At 40.9% G+C, this 23,208-nt stretch overlaps 1 non-coding gene across 1 annotated transcript; it reads right to left on the bottom strand.

Moving 5' to 3' along the window:
* Positions 1 to 292: 292 nt before the first annotated feature.
* LOC126068200 (U6 spliceosomal RNA) lies at positions 293 to 398 on the bottom strand. Its single transcript, XR_007515572.1, has one exon. It is a non-coding gene; the product is annotated as a U6 spliceosomal RNA (small nuclear RNA).
* Between the last annotated feature and the right edge of the window lie 22,810 nt (positions 399 to 23,208).

The following is a 23,208-nucleotide window of genomic DNA, read 5'->3' as shown; positions in this document are numbered from 1 at the left end:
ATGTAAATATTCTTTAGCTAAGGTTAAAAGAAATAATATCCTGGTTCCTGCACAGTTATTAAAGTACATTAGTTTTTAGTTAGGTAGCAATTATATTACTAAACACAGCTTTGGTCCTTTTATCATTTTCCATTTGATTTTTCACAGTGAGATTTTTTAAGTTGAATTTGTACTCATTTGTTTTGGTCTGCTGATTTTTTTTTTTTTAATTTTTATTGTGCTTTAAGTGAAAGTTTACAAGTCAAGTCAGTCTCTCACACGAAAACGTATATACACCTTGCTACATACTCCCCAAAATATGGAACCTTCATGAATTTGCATGTCACCCTTGCGCAGAGGCCATGATGATCTTCTCTGTATCTTTCCAATTTTAGTACATGTGCTGCCGAAGAGAGCACTATTCCATCAATTCTTGGAGCCTTGTTTTTTGCCAATGCCTTCAGTGCAATTTGGACTTCTTCCTTCGGTAATATAGGCTCTTGTTCATGTGCTACCTCCTGAAATGGCTGAACAGCGACTCTGTGTATTCCTTCCATCTTCTTTTGATGTTTCCTGTGTTCAATATTTTCTCTGTAGAATCCCTCAATATGGCAACTCAAGGCTTGAATTTTTCTTCAGTTCTTTCAGCTTGAAAAAAGCTGACCATATTCTTCCCTTTTGGTTTTCAAACTCCAGGTCTTTGCAAATTTTGTTATAATACTTTGCTTTGTCTTCTCGAGCCACCCTTTGAAATCTTCTGTTCAGCTCATATACTTCATTATTTCTTCTATTCACTTTAGCTACTCTATGTTCAAGAGCAAGTTTCAGAGTCTCTTCTGACATCCATTTGAGTCTTTTCTTTCTTTCCTGCCTTTTTAATAACTGTTTGCTTTCTTCATGTATGATGTCCTTTATGTCATTCTATAACTTATCTGGTCTTCAGTCATTAGTGTTCAATGCATCATATCTGTTCTTGAGATGGTCTCTAAAATTAGGTGCATTGCACTCATGGTCATATTTTGGCTCTCATGGACTTGCTCTAATTTTCTTCAACTTCAAATTGAATTTGCATATGAGCAATTGATGGTCTGTTCTGCAGTCAGCCCCTGGTCTTCTTCTGTCTGATGATACTGAGTTTCCCCATTGTCTCTTTTCACAGATGTAGTCGATTTGATTCCTGTGTATTACATTTGGTGAGGTCCATGTGTATAATCACTGTTTATTTTGGAGAAAAAAGGTATTTGCAATGAAGAAGTCATTGGTCTTGCAAAATTCTATCATGCAATCTCCACCATCATTTCTATCACCAAAGACCGATCCTTCTTTGTTTCCAACTTTTATATTCCAATCACCAGTAGTTATCAATGCATATTGACTGCATGTTTGGTCAATTTCAGACTGCAGAAGTTGATGAAAATCTTCAGTTTCTTCACCTTTGGCCTTAGTGGTTGGTGCATAAATTTGTATAATAGTCATATTAACTGGTCTTCCCTGTAGATGTGTGGATATTATCCTACCACTGACAGCATTGTGCTTCAGGATAGATCTTCAAATGTTTTTTTGATAATGAATATGATGCCATCCCTCCTCAACTTGTCATTTCTGGCATAGTAGACCATATGATTGTCTTATTCAAAATGGCCAACAACAGTCCCTTTCAGCTCACTAATGCCTAGGATATTGATCTTTATGCATTCCATTTCATTTTTGACAACTTCCAATTTTCATAGATTTTTTACTTCCTACGTTCCACATTCCTATTCTTAACAGATGTTTGCAGCTGCTTCTTCTCATTTTGAGCCATGCCACCTCAGCAAATGAAGGCCCCAAATGTTTGACTCCATCCATGTTATTAGAGTTGACTCTACTTTGGGGAGGCAGCTCTTCTCCAGTTGTATTTTGAGTGTCTTCCAATCTGAGGGGCTTATCTTCCAGCACTGTACCAGTCTCCCACTGCTATTCATAAATTTTTTCACAGGACAATTTTTTGGCCTGTCTTGTCTGGAAGCTCTGCTGAAACCTGCCCACAAATACCTGACCTTGCTGGTATTTGAAACTCCAGTGGCATAGCTTCCAGCATCACAGCAACATGCAAACCACTACTATACAAAAAACTGGCAGATATGAGGGGATTTATAATATATGTATACAAATATGTATAGAAAAAGCTATATACAACTTTATTAATTTTCTTGTTGATTTCATTGGGAGCACTGTAGGTTTCTATATAAATGATTTATTGATGGTCGTGACAAAGTTTATAACAGGTTACCCACTACCCACTGCCATCGAGTCGATTCCAACTCATAGCAACTTCATAGGGTTTCCAAGGCTGTAAATCTCTGTGGAAGCTGACTGCCACATCTTTCTCCCATGGAACAGCTGGTGGTTTTGAACCACTGATCTTTTGATTAACAGTCAACCACTTTAACCACTGCAACACCAGGGATCCTTTATAACAGGTTAGAGTTTAGGAATTGTGCCAAACAAAAAGCCTGCTTTCTGTAGCTTTTGGTAGGCCAAAGCATGAAGCAGGTGCCTGACATATGTTTTGTAGGAATTTCCTTGTCAGCTTTAGACCTTAGTCTTTGCATTCCACCCCGTCAGCCCACTCCAGGTCCCATTTTGCAGAGTTCTCTCAGATGGCCATTCAGTACTTGTCTCCTGAATTCATATTTGAATCATTTTTCTTGCTATCCACATTCAGTTCATCGGTAAGTTCTGTCTCAGTTACCTCAGGAAGTTTTGAAGTATACTAACTTCTCTTCAACTTGATGTCTCTTCCTTAATTCACACTAGACCCTGAATCAGCCTCCTACATATTATCCCTGCTTCCCTCTGGCCCCACACTGATCCATTTACGACAGCATAGCTGAAGTGATCATCAAAACATGTACACCAATACATACAATGCAATACTGCTCAGCATAAAGAGAAATTAAGTCCTGATACATGCCACAACATGAATAACCTTGAAAACATGCTGGTGAAATATGTCAGTCACAAAAGGATAAATATTGTATGATTGCTGTCTTAGGCTGGGTTCTCTAGAGAAGCAAAACCAGTAAAGTGTATAAATAGATATATCTAGAGAGATTTATATCAAGGAAATCAACAGATCTCAAAACTGGCAGGCAAGACCACAGATGAGCTGCTAGCTCAAGTCCCAAGAACCAGAGGTCAGATGAACAGGAGTCAGCTGGAGGATCCAGAACAAGCAAAAGCCCCCTAGCTCTGCCAGAATGTCCACCCACATTTGATGCAGGCCACAAATTCAAGGAAACTCCCCTTCAACCAATTGGCTACGCACAGCACATCCCAACATGGAGGTAACCTCATATCAAATCTCAACAGGGAAGTGACCACACATCACGTGATTGCCAAAACACTGAGTATCATGGCTCAGCCAAGCTGACACACAATCTTAACCATCACAGTCCACCCCTTGTCAACTTGGCACCTGTACGCTTCTCCTTAAACCATACATAATCTCTGAATAAAGATAATTATGAAGTCATACTTGCACCTAACGTGATACAACAAACACACAAACAACTGAAAAAGCACTAGCCCTGTTTACATTTTATTTTTATAAGTGAAGAAAACAAAAATATTTGATGCACACATACAAAGCAGAAATACTCTTAACAATTACAGTCCCCATTTCTACACCTGATCACGTGGCTGTAACTGTTTAAACTACCTTCTTCCACCACCATTCCATATTCCCTTTGCCTTCAGCAAGCACCTCAGCTGGTTGTGGCACTTTGCCTAGTGGGGTGACCCAAACCTTCATTCCTGAAGGGCCTGGGCCAATAGTAGTCATGTTGGAATTGGGGTGCTGTAGTTTTCCATTGACAGTAATCACAGGGAATGGTAGTACTAAGAAACGCCCTAAGGAATCTCCTGCATTCTAGACGTACTCTTCTTTACCTCCATTATGTAATATCAATCCGATTTCCCCTTGGTAACCTGGATCAATCACACCAACTGTATGGTAACTCCCTTCTTTGCCCATTGATCCAGAAGAATAAGGAACCCAAAGTGGCACAGCAGCTTGCACAGCAGCCTGAACCTATTGCAGAGCTTTTCTTGTTCTGGGCCCCACTCAAAACTAGGAGTTTTTCAAGTCACTTGTAAATCGGCCGGGGAAATATGCTGCCTCCAAAATCCAAAGAGGTCCGCTAGGGGTTGTGCCTCCTTTTCAGTTGTGGGAGGTGCCAGACACAACGACTTTTCCTTCACTTTAGAAGGATTATCTTGACATGCCCCATACCACTTGACCCCTAGAAATTTCACTGAGGTGGAAGGTGCCTGAATTTTTGCCATATTAATTTCTCACCCTCTAGCACACTAATGTTTTACCAATAAGTCCAGAATCATTGACACTTCTTCCTTACTAGGCCCATTCAGCATAATATCATCAATGTAATGGATCACTGTGACGTCTTGTGTAAGGGAAAGGTGATCAAGTTCCTTGAGGACTAAATTATGACAGGGCTGGAGAGTTGATGTAGCTCTGAGGCAGGCAACTGAAGGTGTATTGCTGGCCTTCCCAGGTAAAGGCAAACTGCTTCTGATGGTCTCTTGAAACAGGCATGGAGAAAAAGGAATTATCCAGATTAATAGCTGCATACCGGGTACCAGGAGTGGTATTAATTTTCTCAAGCAGTGAGACTGCAGCTGGAACAGCAGCTTCAATTGGAGTCACCACATGGTAAAGTTTTCAATAATCCACCGTTATTCTCCAAGATCCATCTGTTTTTTAAACTGGCCAAATAGGCCAGTTGAATGGGGGTGTGGTGGAAATCACCACCCCTGCCTCCTTCAAGTCCTTGATGGTGGCAGTAATCTCTGCAATCCCTCCAGAAATGTGGTATTGCTTTTGGCTCACTATTTTCCTAGATGGAGCCCTAGTGACAAAGTGGTTAAGAGCTCAGGCTGCTAACCAAAAGGTTGGCAGGGTCCTATAGGGTCGCTATGAGTCGGAATTGACAGCACACAACAACAACAACAATTTTCCTAGGTAGGGGCAGTTCTAATGGCTTCCACTTGGCTTTTCCTGCCATAATAACCTTTACTCCATTTGTCAGGGATCCAATGTGGGGGTTCTGCCAGTTGCTGAGTATATCTATTCCAATTATGCATTCTGGAACTGGGGAAATCACTACAGGTTGGGTTCAGAAACCCACTGGACCTACTGTGAGACTGACATGAGCTAAGGCTCCATTAATAACCTGACCTTCATATGCCCCCCCTCTGATGAGTGGGCCACAGTGACGTTTTGGGTCTCCTGGAATTAGTGTCAGTTCAGAGTCAGTATCCAGTAATCCCTGAAAAGTCTGATTATTTCCCTTTACCCAGTGAACAGTCACTCTCGTAAAAGGCCATAGATCCCTTTGGGGAAGGCTGGGAGAAAGATAATAGTATACATTTTGGCAGTGTATTGGAGTCTTTCCTCAAGGGGTCCCAGCCTCCCCTTCAATCAAGGGGTTGTGGGTCTGTAAATTTGCTCAAGTCTGAGAATTGATTGAGTGGTCATGACTCTCCATTCTAGTGATTCAAGTCAGACTGCTGTTCGCTTTGCCTAGAATTCATCTGCTTATCCAGATCAAGTAAATATTTAGTGGATTTCCTATCTATTTCACTCATATGGACACCATGACTAAGTAGCCAATGCCATAAGTCCATATGAGTCAGACTATTCTGTTTACTGCTTTAACTCTGCTATCCATTAAGGTAACCAAGCCCACCTTGTCTCTGTCAACTGAGTGCAATTACTTGGCCCCTACCACCATGGATTCCAATCAGCCTCATTGTAGTTGGGTGTCTTAATTCCTTTTGGGTGGTTCTCATTGCCAAAGCTGACTTACTTAAAATAGCAATCACAGCAGTCTTCAAGGATGCTGGGGCTCCCTTCACAAATTTGTTCCTCACCATTGTCGTAAAAGATGTGTCCTCTGGGCATTCCATACGTGGATCTGTGGGTCTAAATAAATCCTGATAAATCCACTCTGGCATGCCAAATTCCCTAATCCTTTGGATACCTTCATCTACACTATACCAAAGCAGGTCTGGTACTTCAATTTGATTTAGTGTGAGCCATCTTGAAATGCATGCTTCCACAACCCAACCAAATAAACTGTTAGATCCTTTCCTAACTTCTCAAGCTGAAACTTTGAATGTAGAATCTCTGTTTAGTGAGCCCATATCAATAAACTCAGACTGATCCATCTTCATGTTCCTTGCACCATTATCCCACACCCTTAATAGGCCATTCCCACATATATTCCCCATGTTTCTGTTTGTACGTATTAGAAAAGTCAAGCAGTTCTTTCGGAGTGTAGTGTACCTCCTCCTGGGTTACACTTTTTACTTCACCTTTTGGTGGTCGCTGGGACTTAAGTCTAGTTATAGGTCTAGAAGCCAAAATCGGTGGGGAAATGTTTTGAGAACATTCAGCATTGTCTTGTAAAGCATCTGCCTCAGGTGATGTCCCAGACAGTGACTCAGACAAAGGCACTTTAGATGCAGCTGGTTTAATCTCATTAGATGGTAGTGGAGGGGCTAACGGTTCTGTTGGCAGGAGTGATCCAACAGAATTTAGAGGCTCATTGTCTCCAGCTTCCTGATTATCTGCCCATATCTTAGTCACCTAGTGCTGCTATAACAGAAATACCACAAGTGGATGGTTTTAACAAAGAGAAATTTATTTCCTCACAGTAAAGTAGGCTAAAAGTCCATATTCAGGGTGTCAGCTCCAGGGGAAGGCTTTCTCTCTGTCATCTCTGGAGGAAGGTCCTTGTCCTCAATCTTCCCCGTCAAGGAGCTTCTCAGTTGTGGGGACCCTGGGTCCAAAGGATGTGCTCTAGTCCTGGTGCTGCTTTCTTGGTGGTATGAGGTCCCCTTCTCACCGCTCCGTTCTCTCTTTTATATCTCAAAACAAAATGACTCGAGATACAGCCTAATCCTGGAGATTGAGTCCTGCCTCATTAACATAACTGCCTTTAATTCTGCCTCATTAACATCATAGGGGTTAGGATTTACAACACATAGGATAATCGTATCAGGTCATAAAATGGTGGACAACCACATGATACTGGGAATCATGGCCTAGCCAAGTTGACAGACATTTTCAGGACACACAATTTAATCCACAACATTCCACCCTTTGGCCCCCAAAAATTCATGTCCTCTCCACGTATAAAACACATTTATCCCATCATATCACTTTCAAGAGTCTTAAATCAACCCAAGTCCAAATTCCACCCTGGGGCAAAATTCTCCTTCATCTAGAATCCAAGTTATCTGCTTCCAAAGTACAATAGTGGAACAGGCACAAAGTTGACATTTCCATTACAAATGGGAGGAATTGGAGGGAAAGAAAGGATAACAAGCCCCAAGCAAGTCAGTAGAACACATTACGTTAGCTCTCAAGCCTTGAAAATAATCCTCTGTTCTCTGAGACCAATGGCTGTGCTCTCCAGACTCTTGGTGTTGACCACACTCTCTGGATTCTGGGTGGAGACCCCTAGGCCCTGGGATTCAGTTCAGCCTTCCAGGTCAACTCTGCTTCCTTGCATTGGGACAGCCCCATTTTCCTAGTCCATCTGAGTGGCACTTCCACCTCCTTGGCCCTGGCAAGCCCCATTCTTCTGTCACTTGGGCATGGCAGGCCTGCCCCTTCAGCTTTGAGCAGTGGATCTGGCCCCAACCTCCTGGCACTACTGAACAGCAGACTCACAACTCCAAAGGGAGCAAGTAGAGGAGGCAGGGGAGGTGTTGCTAGCCCAGATATTTGCCTTGATCCTCAGTGGACACTCAAGGAGGACCACAGGGTAACTACGAGTTGGAACTGACTCAACAGCACCTAAGAACAAAAGAACAGTAAAAGCCTAGATTGTCTTGAAGAGACAGTTGGTGGAATTATGTACATCAGACAATTCTTATAAGGGCTCAGAAGGAAGTAGGTGGCGGAAGGTGGAGAGATGAAGGCCTCGGGGGTGGTGAGCCACCACAGGCCCCACCCCCACCAGTACCACTCAGCAGATTCCATCATAGGGGTAATCACATATCAAATTTCAACAGGGAAGTGATTACAACATTATACAACTGCCAAAACACTGAGAATCATGGACCAGCCAAGTTGACACACATTCTTAACTATCACAGCCCATATGTCCCCATCCCAGGTTTCAGGATCCCATTTCTTTCCAATCAATGCCCTCACTTTAACTTCAGACACCTCTTGAGGTTGGCAGTTGAATTGAAGTTGTAATTCAGCCCCTCCTCCAATAAGACCCTGGGTTTGGTTTTCGGCAATATCAGCTGTTACTACGAGAAATAAGGCTTTCTTTCAAAGCACAAGTGGAAGTCCTTTATGCAGTGTTTGAGCTTTGACTCTGAAGCCTTGAGCTCATCTCTTTCTTTCACCAGTTTGTCTAGCATAAGTAGGACCAACCAACCAGCTTCTTTATACTTCTCATTATGACAAAATTGTAGAAAGGTATTGTCATGGATTGAATTGTGTCCCCCCAAAATATCTGTCAATTTGGCTAGGTCATGATTCCCAGTATTGTATGATTGTCTCCCAGTTTGTTATCTGATGTGATTTCCCTATGTGTTGTAAATCCTACCACTATGATTTTAAGGAGATGGATTAGTGGCAGTTATATTGATGAGATCTACAAGATTAGATAGTGTCTTAAGCCAATCTCTTTTGAGATATGAAAGAGAGAAGGGAGCAGAAAGACAAGAAGACCTCATACCACCCAGAAAGAAGAGCAAGAACACGCATCCTTTGGACCCAGAGTCCCTGCACAGAAAAGATCCTAGACTAGGGGAAGATTGATGACAATGACCTTTCTCCAGAACCAACAGAGAGAAAGCCTTCCCCTGGAGCTGAGGCACTGAATTTGGACTTCTAGCCTACTAGACTGTGAGAGAATAAATCTCTGTTAAAGCCATCCACTTGTGGTATTTCTTTTATAGTAGCACTAGATAACCAAGACAGGTATCATACATGCAATCACTCAGAGCCTCATCTTTCACCAATATCTGATCTATTGGTGGTGATGTTTTGCATATTTGAATTGCCACCTCACATCATGGATTAGCAGTGCCCTCTTTACTACTGGAAGCAGAATCATCAACATCTTTAAGACTAACAGGACTTGAGAACCAATTTAGAAAATTCATCCTTACAATTTTGTTTCCCTAGAACCATTGTCAGTACCAGATGTCTTAGGTTGGGTTTTGCAGAGAAGAAAAACCAGCAAAGTGTATAAATATGTACATATAGTGAGATTTATATCAAGGAAATGGCTCACATTGTTGTAGAGGCTGGAATGTCCCAAGTCCATCCATTGGGATAGAGGCATCTCCTGATTCACGTAGCCAGAGGGGTTGGTGAACCCAAGATCGTCAGGTTGGAGAGCAGGGCTCTTGCTCACAGGCTGTGAAGATCTATGAATCCCAAGATCAACAGGGAAGACTGCAGGTAAGCTTCTAGCTCGAGTCCCAAGAACCGGAGGTCAGATGAACAGAGGCCAGCTGCAGGATCCAGGACAAGCAAAAGCCTCCAAGCCCTGCCAGAATGTCTGCCCACATTCGATGCAGACCACACTCCCAGGGAAACTTCCCTTTAACTGATTGGCTAATCACAGCAGATTCCTTCACGGGAGAGGTCACATATCAAATCTCAACAGGGAAATGACCATAACATCACACAACTGCCAAAAACACTGAGAATCATGGCCCAGCCAAGTTGATACACATTTTAACCATCACAATCCCACTTACTTGAACTAAGCCAATGTATAGAGACCAAAGCTTATTATTGTTAGTGGTTAACAGAGGTGGAAGGGAGGGAAAAGGGTGAGTCTTAGCTTACAGGCACTGAGTTTCTGTTAATGGTGGTGGAATAATTTGGAAAAGGGTATTGGTAATGGTGGCACAAGATGGTGAACGTAATCAATGTCACTGAATTGTACATGCAGAAATGGTCAAATTGGCAAATGTTTTGTTATATATACATTTACCACAGTTTAAAAAATGTAAAAACAGAACCACATACATCAGATCCTATGAGGTTTCTGCTCGAAACTTTCTATGAGGTCCTTTGTCTCTTAGAATAAATTCTAAGTTCCTTATGATGGCAACACTGTAATCCCTGATTCCTGTCTCTCTCTTCAACCTTATCTCATAATCTCACATTTTCTCTCTCCTATTCACCAAGTGTTCCATCCTGGCTCCTTTCAGTTCTAGGAACAAGACAGGCTCTTTCCAGTCTCGGGGTCTTTCCACCTGCTGTTCTCTCAGTGCCCAAAGTGTTCCATCTTTGTTGTCATGAAGGTCTCAGCTCCTTTGTCACTCCAAGATTTCCCTAACCACCTCTAAAGTATCTACTCTCTGTTACTTTGTCCATTACGTTACCACATTCTTTTCCTTCCTGGCTTTTATTATAATCTGTGATGTTTTTGTTTACTTGTTTATTGTTTATTCTCCCCTCCCCACATACACAAGATTGTAAGTCCCATGAGGATAGGAGCCATATCTATTGTGTATCCTTCATGCTTAGCACAGCATCTGCCACAAAGTAGGTGCTCAGTAAATACCTGTTGAAAGAATGAGTGAACAGAAAATCTTCTCAAATGTTAAGGAAAAATCTGCTTACTTAAAATTTCTACTACTGGTTCAAATTCTGATTTCTAAGGCAACATAAAGTGGTTCTACAGCTTCTTAGACTTGATCGTATTTCACATCTTTGATACCCTTCTTAGCCATCCCACTATGTTGTATACACCTCCCAACCTTCCCTTGTAGAGCGTGTTTCTGGCTCTCTCATCACAGTGAGCACCCTCTGTTAGAAGATTCTAGTTTGGCAATGTTCCTCATAAAAATATCAGATGTGTTCTAACCACCACAGAGTCCAATACGACTCATCCTCCTTGAGGAGGATCGTGTCAGGCTTACTGATGTGCAGTTGCCAGCATTTGTTGTTTTTTCCCAAGACATTGGAAAATAGAACATTTTCCCAGGTTTCTGGCACTTTTCCCAAATTCTGTGATTTCTTAAACTTACTGTCAGTGGTTCTGAGATTATACCTGCAGATCGTCCAGTACTCTGGAATATAATTTGGAAGTGGAGGTTTGAAATTATTTATTGGTCTTAGATTTTTCCTTATTCCCTAATTTATTGCGAGCTCCATTTTCCTCTTTTCATCATCTTTTTTGCTGCACATTTAGAATTCAAAATCTATTCTCCTTGCTCTGGAAGAGATAATTTGAGTGTTTTGTAAGTTTGGGCTTCTTGTCACCTGCTAACATTAAACCATTTTGTTGGATCTGTCACTTCCTCGTTCTCCATGTCCAGGTGACAAGATCCTGCCCATGCACCAGGCATTCTTCTGTTTAGGATTTAAAGATGCATTATGCCTCTCTCCCCCTGGAGGAGCTCACAGTCCAAAGACGGATTCTCTTTCCAGGCCCCACGTTCTGAGGCCTGCCGTAGAGTAGATGTGACACCAGAAAGAACCACCCAGCCAAAAATCTCTGGTACCCTAAGAGCTCAGGGTGAACACCAGCTGCAATATGCTGCTCTCAAATGGCTGTGGGCCATAGGTATACGGCTCTGAGGAAAGGAGAGCAGACAGGTGTGTGTAGACTTGTTCTTGAGCCAGCCTGAGACTGCCTCTAGGACACCAAGACATAACTGGGGAGACTTTGAGGGGCAACCCCATGGAGTATTATTGAGCACCAGTCATGTCCCAAGGATTCTTTTATCTGTTTAGAATTCAAAGATGAATAATGCTTGTTCTCCCCCTTAAGGAGCTCACAGTCCAAAGAGCATCTCTCTTCCCAGACCTCACATTCTGAGGCCTGCTCCAGAGTGGATGTGACATTGGAAACAACAACCCAGCCTTCCAGGAAATTCCAGCCTTTCAGGGTCTAGGGCACACTGAGATTACCAGGTCTGAGTGGCTGAATTGGGAGGAGAACTATTTGCCCACTGACTTTAAAAAAAATTTATACACATACAGATATTCTATCTCCTCCCTCCCACTTGTTGTCTGTGCATGTGTGTGCTTTAGATGAAGGTTTAGAGAGCAAATTAGTTTCTCATTAAACAACTTATATACATATTGTTTTGTGACATTGGTTGCCAACACCACTTGTCAACACTCTCCCCTTCTCGACCTTGGGTTCCCCATTACCAGCTTTCCTGTCCCCTCCTGCCTTCACATCCTTGCCTCTGGGTTGGTGTACCCATTTAGTCTTTTTTTTTTATGGGCCTGTCTGATCTTTGGTTGAAGGCTGAACCTCAGGAGCGACTTCAGTACTGAGTTAGAAAGTTGACCAGGGGCCATACTCACCGGGTTTCTCCAGTCTCTGACAGGCCAGTAAGTCTGGCCTTTTTTTTGAGCGTTTGGGTTTTGTTCTACATTTTTCTCCAGCTCTGTACACGACCCTCTACTGTGATCCCTGTCAGAGCAGTCGGTGATGGTAGCTGGGCACCATCTAGTTGTGTTGGACTCACTGCTCTTTTTTTTTTTAAATTGTGGTAAATAAATATATATGTAACAAATTGTTTGCCTTTTCAACATTCTTTATATGTACAATTCTGTGACATTATTTATGTTTATCCCATGGACTTTTTTTTTTTTTAATAATTTTTATTGTGCTTTAAGTGAAAGTTTACAAATTGAGTCAGTATCTCACACAAAAACCCGTATATACCTTGTCACACACTCCCAATTACTCTCCCCCCTAATGTGACAGCCCGCTCTCTCCCTCCACTCTCTCTCTTCGTGTCCATTTTGCCAGCTTCTAACCCCCTCCACCCTCTCATCTCCCTTCCAGGCAGGAGATGCCAACATAGTCTCAAATGTCCACCTGATCCAAGAAGCTCACTCCTCACCAGCATCCCTCTCCAACCCACTGTCCAGCCCAATCCACGTCTGAAGAGTTGGCTTCGGGAATGGTTCCTGTCCTGGGTCAACAGAAGGTCTGGGGGCCATGACCACCGGTGTCCTTCCAGTCTCAGTCAGACCATTAATTCTGGTCTTCTGAGAATTTGGGGTCTGCATCCCACTGCTCTCCTGCTCCCTCAGGGGCTCTCTGTTGTGTTCCCTGTCAGGGCAGTCATCAGTTGTAGCAAGGCACCATCTAGTTCTTCTGGTCTCAGGATGATGTAGTTGCTGATTCACGTGGCCCCTTCTATCTCCTGGGCTCATAATTACCTTATGTCCTCGGTGTTCTTCATTCTCCTTTGATCCAGGTGGGTTGAGACCAATTGATACATCTTAGATGGCCACTTGCTAGCATTTAAGACCCCAGACGCTACACTTCAAAGTGGGATGCAGAATGTTTTTTTAATAGATTTTATTATGCCAATTGACTTAGATGTCCCCTGAAACCATGGTCCCCAGAACCCTGTCCCTGCTATGCTGATCTTCAAAGCATTCAGTTTGTTCAGGAAACTTCTTTGCTTTTGGTTTAGTCCAATTGTGCTGACCTCCCCTGTATTGTGTGCTGTCTTTCCCTTCACCTAAAGTAGTTCTTATCTACTATCTAATTAGTGAATGCCCCCTCCCACCCTCCCTCCCTCTCCCCCTCGTAACCACAAAAAAAAAAAAAAAAATGTTTTCTGCTTAGTTTAAACTATTTCTCAAGTTTTTCTAATAGTGGTCTTATACAATATTTGTCCTTTCGCAACTGACTAATTTCACTCAGCATAATGCCTTCCAGGTTCCTCCATGTTATGAAATGTTTCACAGATTCCTCATTGTTCTTTATTGATGTGTAGTATTCCATTGTGTGAATATACCATAATTTATTTATCCATTCATCCATTGATGGGCACCTTGGTTGCTTCCATGATTTGCCATTGTAAACAGTGCTGCAATAAACATGGGTGTGCACGTATCTGTTCGTGTAAAGGCTCTTATTTCTCTAGGATATATTCCAAGGACTGGGATTGCTGGATCGTATGGTAGTTCTATTTCTAACTTTTTAAGGAAGTGCCAAACCAATTTCCAAAGTGGTTGTACCATTTGATGTTCCCACCAGCAGTGTAGAGGTGTTCCAATCTCTCCACAGCCTCTCCAACATTTATTATTTTGTGTTTTTTGGATTAATGCCAGCCTTGTTGGAGTGAGATGAAATTTCATTGTAGTTTTGATCTGCATTTCTCTAATGGCTAATGATCGTGAACATTTCCTCATACATCTGTTAGCTACCTGAATGTCTTCTTTAGTGAAGTGTCTATTCATATCTTTTGCCCATTTTTTAATTGGGATATTTGTCTTTTTGCAGTTGAGTTTTTGCAGTATCATGTAGATTTTAGAGGTCTCCCATTGACTTTTAAGCACAGATTGTAGCTCCATCTCAAACAGTAGAAGGCAGGTGGCATTGCAGCTGAGTTTATAGTCACTGAAGGGTGGACTACATGATCTTAATAGATAATTTTTCTTCCTTGCATCAGAGATATCAATTGCAATTGTATAGCAAGTGTTTATTGAGGAGTTCTTGGAAGGCAGTGAACACAAGAGTGATCTGTCATTCTTCTAGGTTCCTCACAATCACTTTGGACATGCTAACAGTCCCTAACAGAGCCAGCAGCAATAAGTTGATAACCGGATTATTACAGTAAAGCAGAGGCATCACATATTAACTGGACAAGGATACTATAGAAGGATCTCGTCACTAAATAGGGAGGGTAACTCTAAAATTCCTTTGGATAGAATGGCTCTCTTTTCACCATGACCACTACTATGCAGAGGCCAATGGGAGATATAAGACGAAGGCATTCAATTCAATTCTACAGACACACTGAGCATGTAGTATGTGGTAGGCATGCGTGGACAGGCCCGAAGATGAATTTTACAGCTGCTGCTGGTGAGGCCTCCTGGTCTACTGCAGGGGTTGGCAAACCTGGATCACCACCTATTTTTATAAATAACGTTTTACTGAAACCCAGACACAATCATTTACATGCCATCCATGGCTGCTTTTACACTACAAGTGCAGAGTTGAGTAGTTACAACAGAGATCTTATGGCCTGCAGTCTAAAATATTGCCTGTACCACCCTCTACAGAGAATGTTGAGCCATCCCTGGTCTTGTAGAAGAAACACAACCATGCACATATATGAAAAAACCCGGTTGCCATCCTGTGGATTCCAACTTATGGCTACCCTGTAGGACAGAGTAGAACTGCCCCACAGGGTTTCCAAGGCAGTAAATCTTTATGGACAGAGACTGCCACATCTTTCCACCATGAAGCGGCTGGTGGGTATGAACCACCAGCCTCTTGGTTTGCAGCTGAGCACTTTAACCACTGTACTGCCAGGGCTCCTTCACAGTCATGCACAGTTAACTCTAATTCTTCTCTGTAGCATTTTAAATAGGATCTGTGTGTGGCAATGGTGGTGATGAGAATGGTTGGCTAGTTGCCTCCCAAACAGCACTACCATGATTGGCAGACCAGCCCTCAGACTTTGTAAATTCACCTGGGCATGACAATGACTTCATGATGGACTGACGGATGCCTAAATCACAGAGTGATACACAAGCTAGAGGCCAGCATGTGGTATGGGGTAGCCCTTTCAGGGACTGGAGTAATTTCTGGAGTTCCCCTTTTATATACTGAAGCACTTACTCACCCAAGTGTGATTGGTTCTCATAAGGCTTCCTGATGAGCCTGACTAGACCACAGAGGGTCCCTAGGACTCAGGTTAGTTCAGGTCAAGGTGAGACCATAGGGGGGAACTAGCCCTGTCCCTCCTGGACAACACCTCTCCCGTTCCTGGAACTCGTGTCCCCAGTCAGCATCTTCCTCCCCTGGACCCAAAACCCATTATCGTCAAGTCGATCCTGACTCATAGGAACACTATAGGACAGTGTAGAACTACCCCATAGGATTTCCAAACCTGTTATCTTTACGGAAGCAGACTGCCACATCTTTCTCTCGCAGAGCGACTGGTGGGTTTGAACTGCTGGCCTTTCAATTAGCAGTCGAATGCTTAACTACTGTGCCACCAGTTCTACCCCTCCCCTGGACAAGGTTGAGTAAATTTCCAAATGTGCTTCTTTGGATCTTGCCCTCTCTGACAGCCCCTGCTTCAGTTAACTAGCCTTTCCTCAGCTACATCAACATCATCCTTGGCTAAGGAATACTGCTGTTTTAGTAAATGAGTTCTTCCTATTAGCCTGGCAGGTATTTTTGTTCCTTTCCATTAAGTATTGCTTATATGGGTTAAGTCCCTTGTGCTCAGGTTCTCAAGGGCCACCTCACTGTCTCCCCTCTGTCCACCCCCTTGTACCTGCTGGCCTGTGAGTGGGTTCTAATAGAGGCATAATGAAGATGAGATCAGATCACAGGGAAAGCGCCATTAATCCTGACTGAAGGTTTGGAGAAAGGCTTCTCAGAGGAGGTAACACTTGATATGGGCTTTGGAGGAGGATGAGCAATTTGGTAGGCAGTGTAGTGGGAAAATGGCATCCAGGCAGGCAGAGAAATATGAGCAGTCACAGAGGCAGCAGCATGAAGGGCGTGCCGACTACCAGAAGACAGAAAGAAAGAGAGAGACAGCGAGAGTGACACAGATAGAGAGAGGCAGAGACAGAGAGAGAGACAGAAAGAAAGAAACTGAGGATGGTAAAGTGGTAGTGAAGGGTGACAGGGGATGAAGCTGGAAAGATAGAGGGAGTCGGGTTGTTCAAACCTTGTATGCTTGGCTTTGTTCTGAAGGCAATGAGAAACATCAAGAATTTTTGATCAAGATGAGAAAATGATGGGTTCTGAGGATTAGAAATTAAATACAGCAGCTGTGGGAAGTACAGATTCAAAATAAGGAAACTCCTCAGGGATTGGTCATAATCTTGGACCAGGAGCTCTGGAAGAGGAATAGAAAGGAAGTATGTAATTCCAGAGTGATGGCACAGGCTTGGTTAGTAGTACTTAGGGGGTGGTAGGGGTGAGGGACTGAGAGTAAAATGCTCCTCTGAGGTTAAATCCAGAATATCGAGGGGATGATGGTGACAATAGCTGAGTCCTCTCAGGAGGAAGAACGGCTGGGAAGAAAATGATGAGTTTGTTTTTGGCTGAGCTGAACATGGAGTGCTTATGGTCTGACTGATAACAACTGGAAATACGGATGAGGAAAAAAAGGTAGAGTGGAAAAATTTGGGCTCATCATCATATGTGTGAGATAAAGAAAAATATAAGAGATCATCCAGGAAAAAAGGTACAGAATGCAAAGAAAATTGAGCAAGGAGTCTTGGTGATTGTCCTTATTTAAGGATGAGCAGATGAAAAGAAGCCCACAAAAAGAGACTGAAGAGCTCCCTCCCTACCTCCTTCCTCCCTTCTACAACCATTTATTGGGCACCTGGCATGTGTGGGTCCTGGGCATGAAGGGTACAGTGTAAAACATGAGGCCCTGCTGTCCGGAGTTATGGTGAGGGTGTTGTCCAGGAAATCCCAGGAAGGAGAAGAGTCAGCAGGAGCAGGGTCTGACAGTGTTGACTGCAGCTGACTGCAGCAAGGCTCAGAGCAGGGAGGGGGGCATGGGAAAAAGGGAGAAATTGGGGAGGAGAGAGGGTGGAGGAGAGAAGACAGAAGCACGAAGGGGAATTTGTCTGAGTCTACAGCACTATGTTCTTTCCCCTGACTCACCTCAGAAAGCAGAGTAAATGACAACCTAATCAGGTTTACCTCCATTATCATAGCAACTCCTGGGAGTTGCTTTGTTGCACATTCTTGAAACTTTACATGAGGAAGTTACTTTATATCAAGTTACCTATTAATTAGGCCAGCAATTTTCTACTCTCTAAAAACACTGTCTTAAAGACTTGCCATGCTTTCTCCTTGCAAAATTTGTTTTCTCATGCTCTCCATTCTTGGGGATTCTAGGCTGTGATAAATACACACACACACAAATACTGAAGATTAAAAAAAATTATATTATCTGACTATAACAATGTTCTTTGTAAAAGCTTAGGAAATTGAGTATCAAGTACAAAACATAAATTATTCATTTTCCTGTCACTCTTAATATTGGGTTGTTTCTCCTCTCAGTCCTGTTTCTAGATACATTTTACTACATTTTGATCATTGTGTTTTTACAGTTTCACATATTATTTTGTTTAAAAACAAATTACAGTGAAAGCTGGAACCTGTGTGAGATAGAAACAGGTCAGAGAAGGAATACTTAAATATTTTCCACTAAAATGAACAATAGAAAAGTGGTAAGACTGCACCCTGTGAAAGGCAAAAACTTGCCAGACCCTGAAAAACAAGGCAGTTCTGGCTTTCAAAGATTTCATTGTATATCGTGGACATTTCTCCACATCACTAAAATATCTGTAAAAACATTTCATTATACACAAACTTCACCCTTTAACCGTTACTATGTTATTAATTTAGGTTCTTGCTAATCCTTCTCTATTTTAATGCAGTAATTGCCCACTTTATATATAAATTTTTGTCTCTAATCTTTAAAAAATTGTCAAATCTGTTCACACATCAAAAGTATCTGTTATGATGGCTCTAGTAAGGAACCAAAACAAAACACCAGTTGACCTTCTGGTGGAAGAAAAGACACAGGGACCACCTGATAGGGAATTTGAAAGTCTAATATTCAGGGTCCTCCAAGAGATTAAGAGAGAGATGAAATAAAACACAGACAAAAATGAGGAAAAAATAGACAAAATCATGGAAACTACAGGCAAAATCAGAGAAAGCACAAAGAAATGGAAGAATTCAGGAAAATAATACAGGAAAAAAATGTCAAAATAAATAAACAACTAGAAATCATACAACAACAACAATTAGAAATCCAAAAGATAAACAACAAGCTTTTAAAAATAGACACAGCAATAGAAAATTTTAGGAGCATATTTGAAACAATAGAAGATAGGATCAGTGAAATTGAAGAAAAATCCTTGGATGCCACTTTGGAGAAAAATCAGAGAAAAGAATAAAGAAAACTAAGAAAAACTGAGAACAATGTGGGATAAAATCAAAGGCAAAAACATGTACATGATCAGAGTTCCAGAACTCAGACAGAAAATGGACAACACAGAGAGGATAATTGAAGATTTGCTGACAGAAAACTTCCCTAATATCATGAAAGATGAAAAGCTAACCAACCAAGAAGCTCAATGAACCCCATATTGGATACACCACAAAAGAAAATCACTAAGACATATCATAATCCACTCGCCAAAGCCAAAGCCAAAGAGAGAATCCTGAGAACAGCTTGAGAAAAATGGAAAGTCACATACAAAGTGGAAACAATAAAACTAAGCTCTGATTACTTAGCAGAAACCATACAGACAAGAAGACAATGGAATGACATATATAAACCCTTGAAAGAAAAAATTGCCAACCAAGAAAAATATATCTTGCAAAAGTCTTGCTCAAATAACAATGGCAAAATTAGGATATTTCCAGATAAACAGAAATTAAAAAGGAATATGTACAAACCAAACTTACAAATATTATTAAAGAGAGTCCTTCAGTTAGAATACCAACAACATCAGACAGCAACCTAGATAATGAACTCTCAAGGATAAAACAAAACAAAAAGATTTACAACAGGCAACCACAGACGTCAATCTGTAAATGACAACAACATCAGAACACTAAAAGAAGGAATAAATCATGTAGGTGCAGAACTTTCAAATGGAGAGGAAGTCAAGGCACTATCAAGTAATAAGACTGGTTCAAACTTAGGAAGATGGGGTAAATTTCAAGGTAACCATAAAGAAAATCAGCAAACCTACTCAACAAAATAAAGAAGAAAAACATAAAGTCTCAGTAAACACAAAACCTACAAAAATTAAAAGAACAAAAAGAAATTCCACAACCGAAAGGAACTTAGCATGGGAGAGTAAGAGGAACAAAGAAAATGGCAGCATCACAAAAAAAGCATTACAAAATGACAGCAATAAACACTCACCTATCAGTAATCACACTGAATGTAAGTTGCTTAAATGCACCTGAAAAGAGGCAGAGAGTGACGGAATGGATAAAATAACATGACTCATCAATATGCTATCTACAAAAGACAAACCTTAGAAACAAAGACATATATATATTAAAAATCAAAAGATGGAAAAAATATATCAAGCAAAGAGCAACCAAGAAAGAACAGGAGTGGAAATATTAATTTCAGATAAAATAGACTTTAAGGCAAAATTCACCATAAAAGACAAGGAAGGACATTATATAATGTCTAAAGAGACAAATCCACCATTATGACATACCATAATAAATATCTGTGCACCCAACAACAAGGCTGTAAGTACATAAAACAAACTCTAACAACACTGAAAAGAGAAATTGACAGCTCATAATAATAGTAGGAGACTTCAACACACCACTCTTGGCAAAGGACAGAACATCTAGAAAGAAATTGAACAAAGATACAGAAGATCTAAAGGCCACAATCAACCAGGCTGACCTCATAGACATGTACAGAACGCTTGATCAAATAGCAACAAAGTATACATTCTTTTCCAATGCACACGGAACATTCTCCAGAATAGGCCACATCTTAGGTTACAAAGCAACCGTCAACAAAATCCAAAGTGTTACGATAATACGAAGCATCGTCTCTGATTACAATGCCATAAAAGTAGAAATTAATAACAGCAAAAACAAAGAAAAAAACCCATGGAAATCGAATAATACCTTGCATAAAAACTATGTGTAACAGAAGAAATCAAAGATGGAATAAAAAAATTCCTAGCATCAGATGAGAATGAAAACACACCATACCAAAACCTTTGGAACACAGCAGAGGCAGTACTCAGAGGTCAATTTATGACAATAGATGCACACATCAAAAAAGAAGAAAGAAATAAAATCAAAACATTACAACTCAAGCAAATATAAAGAGAACAGCAGACGAAGCCCACAGCCACCAGAAGAAAGGAAATAATAAAGATCAGAGGAGAAATAAATGAAATCAAGAATACAAAATCAAGAGAATGAATCAATAAAACTAAATGTTGGTTCTTTGAAAGGATCAACAAAATCGACAAACCACTGGCCAAAGTGACAAAAGGAAATCAGGAGAGGAAGCAAATAACCCAAATAAGAAATGAAATGGGGGCCATGAAAACAGACCAACTGAAATAGAAAGAATCATAATATACTCAAATTTGAAAACTTAAAGGAAATAGATTTCTAGAAACACACCACTTCTTAAATTAACACAAACTGAAGTAGAATACCTGAACAGACCCATAACGAAGAAGTGGAAAAGGTAATAAAAAAAAAAAAAAACAAACTAAAAAACCCTAGCCCAGATGGCATCACTAGAGAATTCTACCAAACATTCAGAGAAGAGCTTGCACCAGTACTACTGAAATTATTTGAGAACATTGAAAAAAGGAAGGGATAGTTTTGAATTCATTCTATGAAGCCAGCAAAACCCTGATACTAAAACCAGGCAAAAACCAAACCTGCTGTTGTCAAGTCAATTCTGACTCATAGCGACCCTACAGGACAGAGTAGAACTGCCTCATAGGGGTCCCAAGAAGCTCTTGGTGGATTCGAACTGCTGACCTTTTCATTAGCACCTCTAGCTTTTAACCACTATGCCACCAGGGTTTCCAAGACACCACAAAAAAAGAAAATTATGGACCAATATCTTTCATAAATGTAGATGCAAAAATTCTCAACAAAACTCTAGCCAATAGAATTCAGCAACATATAAAGACAAATAATACACCACGACTAAGTGGGATGTATACAAGTATGCAAGAATGCTTAAACATGAGAAAATCAATAAGTGTAATCCACCACATAAGTAAAACAAAATAATCACACGATCATCTCAATCGACGCAGGAAAATTAATTGATAATGTCCAACATCCATTCCTGATAAAAACTCAATAAAATAAGTATAGAAGGGATATTCTTCAACATAATAAAGGGCATCTATATAAAACCATTGCTGTTGAAGTGGTTAAGAGCTCAGACTGCAAACCAAAAGGTCAGCAGTTCGAATCCACCAGCTGCTCCTTGGAAACCCTATGGGGCAATTCTATCCTGTGCTGTAGGGTCGCTATAAGTTGGAATCAACTCGATAACACACAACAATAACAATACAAAACCAACAGCAAATATCATGTCAATGGAGAGAGGCTGAAAACATTTCCCTTGAGAACAGGAACAAGACAAGGATGCCCTTTATCACTACTCCCATTTAACATTGTGCTGGAAGCCCTAGCTAGAACAATAAGGCAAGAAAAAGAAATAAAGAGCATCCAAATTGGTAAGGAAGAAGTAAAACTATACCTATTTGCAGATGATATGATACTATACATACAGAACCCAAAAGACTCCACAAGAGAGTCACTGGAACTAACAGAAAGATTCAGCAGAGTGGCAGGATACAAGATAAACATTCAAAAATCATTTTGATTCCTATACACCAATAAAGAGAACTATGAAAAGGAAATCAGGACAGCAATACCATTTATAATAGCATCTAAAAAAATAAAATACTTAGGAAAAAAATCTAAACAGGCATGTGAAAGACCTATATAAAGAAAAGTACAAAATGCTATTGCAAGAAACCAAAATAGACCTATGTAAAAGGAAAAACAAACCATGCTCATGGATAGGTAGACACAATATTGTGAAAATATCAATTCTACCCAAAGCGATCTACAAATACAATGCAATCCCAATCCAAAACCCAACAACATTCTTTAACGCGATGGAAAAACTAATCATTAACTTTATATGGAAAGGGAAGAGGCCCCAAGTAAGTAAAGCACTACTGAAAAAGAAGAATAAAGTAGGAGGCCTCATACTACCTGACCTTAGAACCTACTATACAGCTACCATAGTCAAAACAGACTGGTACTTGTGCAAAAGACATTGACCAATGTAACAGAATAGAGAACCCAAACGTAAATCCATCCACCTACAGTCACCTGATCTTTGATAAAGGCCCAAAGTCCATTAAATGGGGAAAAGACAGTCTTTTTAACAAACAGTGCTGCCAAAAGTGGATGTCCATCTGTAAAAAAATGAAACAGGACTCATACCTTATACCATACACAAAAACTAATTCAAAAAGGATCAAAGACTTAAATATAAAACATAAACCTGTAAAGATCATAGAATAAAAAATAGGGTCAACAATAGAGGAGCTAATACACAGCATGATAGAAAACAAACCGTAACTAAGAACATACAAATGCC

The sequence above is a fragment of the Elephas maximus genome, chromosome 26 (assembly GCF_024166365.1).
Source record: "Elephas maximus indicus isolate mEleMax1 chromosome 26, mEleMax1 primary haplotype, whole genome shotgun sequence".
In the NCBI taxonomy this organism is placed as follows: Eukaryota; Metazoa; Chordata; class Mammalia; order Proboscidea; family Elephantidae; genus Elephas; species Elephas maximus.
This window is presented reverse-complemented; position numbering and strand designations above follow the sequence as displayed.